The 11,557-nt window shown below is 34.2% G+C and overlaps 1 long non-coding RNA gene across 2 annotated transcripts in view; it reads left to right on the top strand.

The window, feature by feature from the left end:
• The first annotated feature begins 289 nt into the window (after window positions 1–289).
• The window catches only part of LOC118168410, a 13,863-nt gene continuing 2,595 nt past the window's right edge, over window positions 290–11,557 (top strand). The window contains exons 1-5 of one of the 2 annotated variants that reach the window (XR_004751536.1): window positions 294–1,001; window positions 5,991–6,128; window positions 9,226–9,317; window positions 10,579–10,797; window positions 11,184–11,386. This is a non-coding gene — a long non-coding RNA (uncharacterized LOC118168410). Of the gene's footprint in view, window positions 1,002–5,990; window positions 6,129–9,225; window positions 9,318–10,578; window positions 11,387–11,557 lie in introns of both variants that reach the window. The other variant, XR_004751535.1, reaches the window with a different exon arrangement.

Raw genomic sequence — 11,557 nt, 5'->3', positions numbered from 1 at the left:
AGGAAGGAGATTCCAACTTCTCTTGTTTTTAGTGTGAGGTTCTTATTCCCCTTTGCTTTATCACTCTCTGCTCCCAGAATAAAAAACTATTACTATTTTGTGATGCATATCCTGATCCAAACTTCATACATATGTATTGCCATATGTTTCACACATCATATGCTTTCCTTAGTTTCATTTCAGGTTCAACATCAACACTCTTTACCCATCACGCTTATATACACATACTTTGTTCATTTCACACATCTTCCTATGTTTGCAGAGTCAAATACAGAAAGAAGTTGAATTGACTAATATATCTTATGTGGAAGAAGCAACTCAAGCCTGTATCTAGGCCCTTCTATGTCATTCTTACTCGCTGCTTACTTAAAAAGACTAATATAAGATATTTCCTGACTATATGAATCTAAGCTATTCTCTCTTGCCTGTGAAGGAGTGAAATTTCAGAGAAATTAAGAAAAAAAAAAATATTTTATGTAAAGCCATAGGAGGAAATGCAAGCAGATTTGAGTATCCCTAGGCAGCATTACAAACTCAGATTTTAGATTCCTTGCTACCTAGTGGCATCCCTTGCTCTACTTAATGCGGAGGTTACCCTGGGGACAGGTAGTTATTGAATTAGGGATCCTCAGAGGCCAACACCCTGGACAAGCTGCAACCTAGAGCAAAGACACAGCTTGTTGCTGCAACTCAGGATGCTCGAGAGAAGAGACCTAGAAACAAGTTTTAGACTCCAAAGAGGGTCTCAGGCTTTTCCAGGCAAGCAGGTCCCAGCTATCCAAAAAGAATCCTGCTTCTAAGGAGTGAATGGCAAAGAAAATATGACAGAAAGGAAGGGCTGGGGGTGTTTGTTCTCAACTTTAAATCTCCAAAGAAATTGCCAAGGAACTGCCAATGGACTTTTTGGATTTGAAGCATTCTTCTAAGATAAAAGAATGTGATGGAGAGGTGAAATGACAGCTACGGAGGGCATACAAAGGATGCTCCCCTGGAATTTCAAGGTGGGATGGGATTTGTTATTTTGTTTACTTGGTTGGGTTTTTAGTTTGTTCTTTTGTTGTTGTTTTTGCTTATTTGTTTTTTTGTTTGTTTTGTTTTGTTTTCCACTACATTATTGTTGAAGTCTGGGACTTTTATTTTATTTTGTTTTATTTTTATTTTATTTTTATTTTATTTTATTTTATTTTATTCACACTGTGATTTACCAGCCAGATAGCTGAGGAATGAGTTATGATGATGTTTTTTTTTTTACTGGGAATGAGATGAGATGATATAGCAGTCTTTTACCTACTTTCTGCTCTTAGCCCACAATGACTTCATTCCAGTTTTATTATGTACTTGAAGCAGATGTTGTGACATAGCATTTCTTATTATGTTTAAATTTTACAGTCTCCACTTACAGCATATAAGAACGTCAGCACTTGGAATTGTGAATGGTGTATAACAGTGTTAGGTATCTTGTCAAGGTATTTAAGATCTTATAAGGGAATATTGTATGCGTTTCTAGATAGCGATCCTTTTGTTCTGTGTTCTACTTTGCATTGTAGTTATGGCTATGGATAGGAAGGATTTATGTTGTGGATGCTTAAAAATGGTTACAATATTAAGAGTTCTTTTATGCTTTAGTGGAAGAATTTGGTTGGTTTCATGACTCGTATGGTAATGTTTTGGATCCCAGGCTTAGCGATCTAATGCAGTTATGGTGTTATTCATGGACAAGCTGACTTTTGGACCTTTTAGACATCAAAGAATAAATTTTGGATTATTTTGGAAATGCTTACAGTAATTAACATAACAATTTTAGATTAGCAATAACAGAATCACTGTTCTTACATATGAGGTGGCTTACCAAAATTTACTGGTGCAGTAGTTCTATTCTACTGATACCAGAGAAAAAGTAGATGGGTTTCACAAAACGCAAATGTTACAGTTCTCGGTATGAGGGGCATACAAAATCTGGATGTTTTTGTTTATATCTTTTTTTGTCCATTGTCAAATATCATTCATTTTTAACTGTGTACTGCAGTTCTATTTCAGTAAGTGTGAGAATGAGACGTAATATAATGTAACTAGTAGTTTAGTGAGTTGAGTGCTCACCAGGAAAGTAGAATACCTGGGTTCATCTCCCTTCTCCAAATTCTGAGAAATAAGGAGAGCAGACAGTATTTCAACAGGGCTGCAAGATAAATTGAATGTATATTCACACCACTCTCAGTCAGTCACCCACAATGGTACTGATGTGTGGATGTGTTGTCAGACACCCAGTGCAAAAGACAGGCTCTAGAAATAGGTAGGTCAGGATCCCTTGTGAACGTAGGCCTGAGACAGACCAGAGGGCGGTTTGGCAGTGAAAAGTCCACAGGTATCAGCTGACAAAACTGAAGGAGAAGGCTTGGTGCTACAGAATTACATTGTGAAGGCAGCAAAATAGTGGTTTCAGGAATCACTTTGTGCTTGAATGCGGGACTTGTCAAATGGTGTCTTTGTAATGTGCTGACTCTACTAATACCAGAAAATTGTGTCTAACTGATTTGAATACTGTTAAATACTGTTAAAATAATTTAGTATCAGTAGGCTCAGGAAACAGTGACTGCCACAACCTCCTGATTTAACAGTACAACTTAATACAGAAGAGGTTTATAAAAGGGACTGTAAGCTACTACTACCTCTGTATCTGTACCTGTACTTCCAGGTAGCTCTTCAAAGCACAACTGACAGACTTGGTCACCCAGGATATCCTCATTGTTCATGACCCTGAAGGAAGCAAACATTGACACAGATAAAAGAAGGTTATATAGGGAATGTTTGGTGTATTTTCCTTGGCTATACAGTGAAGAATTATGTTAGTAGGAGTAAGGCACCTAAATACTTACAGGTTCTTAGGATCTAAGTGGCAACAAACGTAACTTGCAAACAGTGACTGATCTTTATTCTTCCTCTTCCAGAAAAATAGCTTTCACCCTCAAATGGAAAAAAAAAAAAAAAGAAAAAAAATCACAAAAAATGCTTCCAATAATTACTGAACCCCTGAAAAACGATAAAAATATTAAACTAACTGTCATGGACAAGCAGCCTTTAAGGAAGGAGGTAGGAATTAAGTGTTGTGTTGTCTAAGGGTATAGCTGTCTTAGAAGGATCCTGCTCAAATCACTAACTTGATCTGCTCAGGGCAACAAACCCCATGGTATGGGTGAGAACTATTTCCTTAGAATTCTGCAATATCCTGGTTCATCAGCACTGTTAACCTTTGTGGGGGGAGGCATCTCACTTGACCTCTACCCTTTCAGAACCCTAAATATCAGAGGAAACAACCATTCATTTGGTATTTATACTGATAAGAATACTGCTTTATTCTCCTTTGACATTTATATACAGTTACATTATGGTTGTTCAGATAAATGTCAGATGAAAGGTTTCCAAATCTGACATTTTTTAATAGTATGCCTAAAAATGTTGTGGTCAAACGAAGGACTGTGATTCATGTGGTACTTAAAATGGTCTACCTGTCTTCTGCACACAACTTGAAGGCTAATTCCAGTTAAGCAGAGATCAGAGTGGTAGCACCTAACCAGAAAGGAGAATGGGAGAGTTCTCTGTGAAATTAATCAAGCTGAAGCATAATACACCATTTTCAATTAACAGCTTACATCTCTCAAACAGGTGAATAACCATTCTCTTGTCAGACTCCCATACTCCCTGACCACTTTATTTTGGATATTTCACACTCGGAGGGTTTAATGTTCAATAGCAAATTTACTTGTTTGTAGATATTTGATGTTTTGTGGGATTTTGATTTAGCAAATTTAGTAGAATACAGCAAGATACTAAAATCACCAATACATGTGCACACTATTTAAGAGAATACAAGAATTGCATTGGGTGGTTGAACCACAGTACAACTCTAATTCTAATTATTGTTCTTTATAATATTCTCACCGTCAAGATACTTGGCATCCACAGTTGCCATGAAGGTATACAAGTTTGAAACCAGCTCATCAGAAAAGGACTTGTGAGAGCGTAGCTGCAGCTACATTTTTAGTTTTCAAGTATGTTTAGATGTACCAAAGATACCTACAGTCACTCCTTAGCGTTGCGACAAAATTTTAAAAATAAAATTAACTGAGAACACTTTTTCTTCTTTACTGATTACCTTTAGTTCAAACACCTTTTTGAAACCAGTCAGAGTATCCTCAAATCAAGTCTGTTGTGGGCAATAATTTAACTTGAACGATAGAAGGCAGGAAAAGAGATCTTTCCACTTCACCTGCATCATTCTTCCGGTCTCTTTTTTCCACCTCTTTTCTAATGAATAATCATATTGTTTTTAACAGTACAAAGAAAAATTGCATATTTGAGATGAATGAACCTCTCTTCTGAATTTCTATTCATAAATTTTATTCCAAAGATGCAACTGATATTGTGAGCTCTAGATCTACCTGTTTAACAGCAACGTGTAGTTGATTGCGAGGTTTTGTTGTATTAAGTCTCTGCTTTTTTTCTGTTCATGGGACATTTTATTCAATTATACATACCACCTTTTCCTGGCAGCATGCCTAGAAATATCTCACTATGATTCAAACAATTATCATTAGATGTTATTAATTCCCTCCATGGAACAAGACAATAAAGAAAGTTCTGGGTGAGCTAGTTTTCATTTTCACCTAGTTCTACATGCTTCTATCTCCTGGAATTCTCTGCTAAAAGGAAAAAAGGTCTGCTCACCACTGCCACCTACATTCCTCCACTGGTGTTATCAGCCATATTCATTTTCATATTCATATTCATGGTCATAGGCCAACAGTTCAACCATTTAAGCTCTGTATGCAGATTTCTTTATACAATTGAGTTTGAGTCTGAACTGATAACATATTGAAACAGGCAATATTGCTTTTACTGATATTTGTAATTTGTTCATGAAAAGGAATTTCACCCATCAAAGTTTTTTAATTACATTGGCTGATCATTGCAGCCTTGCAGATGTGACCAAGCATAATGTTTAAAGGCAGAAAGAAAATCTGTATACTGTGGACTCGTTTCATCATTTTGATGTGCGTGCAGATGAGTAATGGGGAAAGTAGAAGGGAGAGAACTTGAAAAATGCTAGAAAGTAGAATGATCAAACCAAGTAGCGTAGTATTTGCAAACTGGTATTTCTTGCATATTTATCTTAAACTTAAGGACATGACAAGGGAAGCAAACAAATCCTAAACCTATTATTTCATGTTATTTAGCCCGTGATAAATGAAAATGTATTTTACCATCACAGACTAATCACTGGAAAAGAAATCTGTCATAATTCCAGTACAAAACATTTCCAGTGGGGGCCCTGATCAGTATGACACTTCAAAGAACAGAACAAAACCAGCTTTGTCAAAATAACATTTTTGTCATTTTAGATGGAGAGTTCTGAATTAGATAGAAGATTTTGTCTGAGGTTTGTTGGATGTGGGAAGTCTGTGGAAAAGACACAAACTGAATTTGGATCCAGATCAGACTTAACCATTTTACTGTTGTTCTTTTAATTCCCAGAGCACTCACAGGACTTCCCTAAGGACATGATTTTAAGATTAAAACTCAGCTGCAAATAATAGGTGTGATTTTCATAAAAAAAAAAAATAGATTACTTCAGTTGTACTAGATGAAACATTTATGTTATTGAACAAGGAATTTAATTCTTTGTTCTTAAACACATGGATTCTTTATATTTTCTTAATCTTGTCTCATTCTGCTGTCACAGAAAAAAATAATTACCTAAATTTTCTCTCAGGTTCAGATTTTCAGTATCATTTTACCAGTGTTGGCCAGAAGAGCTATCAGATGGGAACAGACATGCTCAAACTTCATGAAAAATATTTTAATTTTACTAAGCATAATAAATATAGCCATAATTTTCATCATACAATTAAATAAACATCAGAATTGGAAACACTTGTTTAGTGTTAATAAACATGGTATCTGGGTTGGTACTAATTGTGGTATTCTTTCTTTAGGATAGAAACTATTCCCATGGAAGATGCTCCCCATTGATAACTTTACATTAGCACTGATCAGCCATTCAGTTGGATAGTCGCAAACAGCTCTTCAGGAACTGTTGGAGGATTTTGTTCATTTTTGAAGCCTATCCAAAGGTAATTAACTTTTTTATCTCATAAAATAGTGGTAATGAAAAATTATTTTATATACATATTTACTTCACCAACATTTCTGTTAGATGACAGATATGAAATTGACATAGCTTTACATAGATTCATATAGTTTACATAGATTCAGATCAAATATCCTTGCACAGGATTTAACAGGACTAATCAGTTAGGTCTCTCAGATATAAAACTTTTTGGCTATATGTCCTTTTTTAATGAAGTATTTCTAAACTTCTGAAATATTACAGAATAATATACGTCCATAACCTGGAAACATAAAAATATATATATTGCTTAATTCTATCTAATTCAGCAGGAAAGAAAAGAAAATCAGGGAAAGAAAAGAATAAGAGATATTAAAGTATGGGATTTACTTAACTGAACTGTTCAAAGGTATTCCAAAAAACTTTAAAAAATGTTATATGCTTTTTATTTTATTTTATTTTATTTTATTCATTACCCATCCTTATACAAAGAAACACTTTAAAAGGGATGGGAAAAAAATTAGTCTGTGCTTCTTCCAAAACAAATGAGGTTAAAAGAGAATAATATACACACATATTTATCAAAAACATCCCTTATAAACGTCAGAGAGACCAGTCAGAAAAGAATGGTCATTGCCACACTTAGAGTTTTGTTTTTCCACGTCTGGACCAGGTTTGCCTTCTCACCATGAGGAGGAAATTCACATCTGCTGAAGTTTTTGTAGTAATTTATAATTCCAACTGCTAAAATTAGAAACAGACCTCAGTTAAATGAAAAGGCGATGTTTAAAAAAAAAAAAAAAAAAAACACTTCATAATTTCATAATGTTTTCCATAAGATGGGGGAAGTGTATGGGGAGAAAAAGGATGTTTATAAGCCATTACAGCCAGAGAATCAAGGAACCCAAATAAAATTATCATGGAGATAAGAGAGGATCTTTAACACAATTTCATTCTTACATGTTAAGATCTGTAAGAAGTTCCATGGCCAAAATCCCTACTTCTCATTTATAACATTTATATCTGTATCGGAAAATCTGAAGTGAGAAAGCACATTATGGTTTTCTAGTCTGGTCACATTTTAGATGCATTTGACTTTGGATCTGATTCTGTGTTGGTTTGTTGTTTGTTGTTTTTTTTGTTTGTTTGTTTTGTTTTTTCTTTGATTCTCCACAATTGATTAAAGAATCACTGATCATAAATTGGCACCTACTATACAAAATAATCACATCAGTAGATGAGCAAAACTACCAATACAAAAGAACATGCAAAGAGACAATCAGAAGGTAGACAGCACTAAAAATGTAAACGGACAACTGGATTGACTAATTCTGGAAAAAGACAGATCATAGCTGAGATGGTAGAAATGTGGATGCTTTCACACAAATTATGGAAAATTTTATTAATTAAAATTTGTTGGCATTAAATTAATAAAATAATGCCTATGTTGATAAACACGTAGAGTTTACATCAAAAATGACTGTATTATAGATGCAATTTATTTAGGCAAGGAAGACCATACATTTCCTTACAATAACCAGGCTCCAAAAAGACAGGTTGGATAGAAGACAACCTATATAATATGTTGTTCATTTTAAGGCTATACTAGAATAATAAAAAATGTTATTTTGGTAGGAAGAAGCCAGGGTTTATCAGTCACCACCAGATTGTTCAGGGGAAATTGTATTGTCAAAGTAGAGGAAACAACTAATACAGCATCTGATAGCTCTTTTGTTTTACAGTGGATCCTTTAACATTGATAAAGCTTGAAAGACACAGTCCATCAAATACCCTCAAAATTAGAGGAATACTTTTGTGAAACCCCCAAACTACCAACTGGTTATTTCATTTTCCTTTTTGAGGTCTTCTGCTTAGATGTTTGACCTTAAGACTTGAAATTTAGGGATGTAACAGGAGTCTCTTACAACATAAGGAGTCTCTTTATAACATAAAACTAAAGGAAGGAAAACAGATTAGAAAACATTTGAAAAGCATAAGTTTAGGAAATACTGTGCGTTTTTTTTTATACAATGATGTAAATCTTGAGGCAACATAAGAATTAGTCATAGCTCTCTCTGATCTCACAGAAATTGGAATCAAGTAATTTGTTGAGACTCCTGAACTCTTAAAACTGCTTTTTTTTTTGCAACAAAAATGTTACAGATGTATTGCATGGAAGCTGCATGTAACGGAAATGGAGATTGATTCCTAATTGCCCTTGTTGCAAGAGAACACCGTAAATTAAAAGATTATTTTTTGCATACTGTAAGCTAAATATTATACTTCTGTTCTACATTACATTAGTTGCCATTTATAAAACAAATAGAACAAGACTATGTTTACTTTTTCATGCTAATTATAAATAGCATTATACTATTAATAAAGTAAGGATATCTGATGTATTTACAAGAGTATTACAAAAAAGGAGTTTGAAAGAAATGCTGAAACAAGTAAAACTGTATTACCAAAAAGCTCTTAGATCCATTAATCTGTACTTGAAAACATATTAATTTATTGTTTATTTATGAATGGTTTGGACTGCTCAGTAAATTTCTAGTGAAACAAAGTTTTCATACAATACTAAGGTTTGAAATATAACAGTGTTGACTGCAATTTTTAGCAATCAAGGGAAAACTTTGGGTTTTATTAGGCAAAATGAAGAGACAAAAAATATGTTTTGCTTCAGTTTTCTAAATTTTCTTTTTATTTATTTATTTATTTTTAGAAGAAATATAGAATTATCAAGTTTCCTCGCAGCAGATTGTTTAACTTTGGTACAAACCAATTTTTTTCTTAAACTTAATTTCTTTTTTATGTGAGTTTCATATTAGACTTGAGTTTTTCACATGGTCTACAACTTACATGTTCAGGTGTAGTTAAATGTGAAGGTAAGTGTGTGCAAGTTTTTTTTACCAGAGACTGGGAGTGGAGTCTATCCATTTGTTTAACAATATTATAATAGCTAGTGATCAGGACATTCTCCTGACTGTGGGAGTCTTCGGTTTTTATCCTTTATTTTATATTTTCTCCAGTGAGTCTGTAATAGAAAACACCTTTACAAAGTTAGGAACAAACAGCAGTGTGTGTTTATTTCCTTTCAGATTTGCTGTGAACCACACTGAGCTAATGTCAGCAAATAAAGAAGCGGTGGTTTTAGACTTGAGCATCTAAATTCTCATTATTCCACAGACAGGTGAGTCGTCTACTTAATTTTGCTCTAAGTGCAAAACTACTATATTCAAGCCAAAACATAAGGTGGGCAGACGAGGAGGAGCAGCTTGCTAAGCCAATTACAAAGAGGCACGGCTCCTGAATTGAAGAAGCAGCGGTAGAGGGAAGAAGAGCTAAAATGAGTTTTCTCTGATGATTGATGAAATATTTTTGATGCGTCATTCTCATAGAGAAGATTATTGGAATATCACACTGCTACTCAGTGTTTCTTGAGAATAATTACTTTTTTACCCTATTTGGCCCACATTTGATACTATGTCAGCATAACTCACGTTTCAAGTAAGTTATTCTTTATTAATAGTCACCTTGCATCAAGCAGCAGAGGTCTTCAGGCTGCCAAAACAGCATTTCTAACTCTCTCTTATATAAGATTCTTAATTATTTACAGTAGACTTGGAAAACAATACAATAACATACAACTGAATTTCAGGATCAGAGCTCATAGCCTTTATTTTTAGGAATTTGGCCATAAAACAGCCTATACACAGTACAACATACTATACTCTGAAATCTGCTTCCTATTACATTTTATTGTGCTTAGCCTTTTAGCATATGAATTTTGGTGATCTTAAGGAATGCATAATTATGATATTTTTAGACGTATAGTGAGGTAACTTGGTTAATAATTAGATATTCTGAAATTAAATTGGTCTAAAAGATTTTCACAAAATCTAATATATGGTAATTTTGCAGAAAGTATAAAAATGGAACATCCTTTACCTCAGTCACCTTAATTATCCCCACATTCTGTTAAAAATGTCCTCCTTGTGAACAAAAGTTTAACAGTAGGTTGACATTTCCAGCACATCTAAATTAGCTATCTGGAAAAAGATCACCTGTAGGAAACTGAATGGTTTTAACTCTCTTGAAATATCACTCTCTGTTGTGATACCAAGTGTGAAAGAATGTCAATGTTTGAGAAGACATCTGCAAACTATGACCTACTGTTTTACTTGCTGATGCAGCATCATGAAAATCATGTCCCTCTATTAAAGAATCAAATACAATTCTAAGTCATTGTGGGGAATGTTGCAGTGCAGTCAACTACTATTCACTGTCTGAACAAAATTAATTTTTTGTTATACTTTAGTACTAACTTTAAGTATAAAATTCAGTCCCTCTCTCCTACGCTCTATTATTCAATATTACTTGGTCTTTTCTTTCACAAGAACTTTGGCAATAAAATGAATGTTTTCAGCACCTGAAAAATAATGCAATTACAGGAATTTCCTGAGTGGAGCCTGTTTGGTTACCTCTGGGAAAAAGCTGCCAGTCAGGGTTGTGACAGGAGTCAACAAGGGAGCAGAAAGTTCAGCTCTTTGGGAAGATGGTTTCCTGCAGCGTCACTTCAGTATCCACCTTATTTTAATTTCCATTCATAAATGCAGCCGTGATGGAAATATGAGAGAGAGATGGCCCTGCGGTGATGCAGACAGAACGTGGTAAGGGCAAATAGCTCCAAGGCACCAAGAGAGGAAGTCTATAGGGCAAAATTTCTGTGTTAATTCACCGTGGAGCCTAAGATAAAGGAAAAAAAAAAGGCGGCGGTGGGGGTAAAACTGGAAAATTCAAACGAGTTTATCAATTTTGAGGAATGCCCAACTTACACGGTCAAAACAAACAACAAGGAATAAAAGCTACAAGATAGTGAATTTTAAAGCTTAATTTTTTGTTTATGATGTGGGTTTGGGATTCATTTGAACAAGCCTTTTTTGCTAGATCTACTGCATTGAACATATGACTGAAATACATGTGTACTCTCTAATATGCTGCTTCTCTCAAAACAGTAATTTAAGATGAATCTCATTAAAAACCCCTTTCTGAACAGATAAACAAAGTGGTAATGTATTTTTAATGAGGTGAGGTGATTTCTTGCTGTGCGAATGTGCAGAGACCTGTAAAACTGCAGTTTTCTTTCCACCATGTGAGGATAATCATGAGTGTTTATCAATGCATCATTGTCCTATTTACTGGTGCGACTGACCTAGTGAGCTACATATAAGAACTAGGGACTCATCTGCCAATAAAAAGGTCAGTATTGCCATTTTGAAAATTGCATTATTTAATTGTTTGAATTGTTATAATGTCATGGTCATAAACTTCCATGATCTTGTTTGAATTACAGTTTTTGGTTGAATTTGCCATGACTTTTTTTCTTTCTTCTTCCTTTTTTTTTTTTTTTTTTTTTTTTTTTTTTTTTTT

Source organism: Oxyura jamaicensis, chromosome 5 (assembly GCF_011077185.1).
Source record: "Oxyura jamaicensis isolate SHBP4307 breed ruddy duck chromosome 5, BPBGC_Ojam_1.0, whole genome shotgun sequence".
In the NCBI taxonomy this organism is placed as follows: Eukaryota; Metazoa; Chordata; class Aves; order Anseriformes; family Anatidae; genus Oxyura; species Oxyura jamaicensis.
The sequence above is the reverse complement of the archived record's forward strand: the minus strand, read 5'-3'. Positions and strand labels throughout refer to the sequence as shown.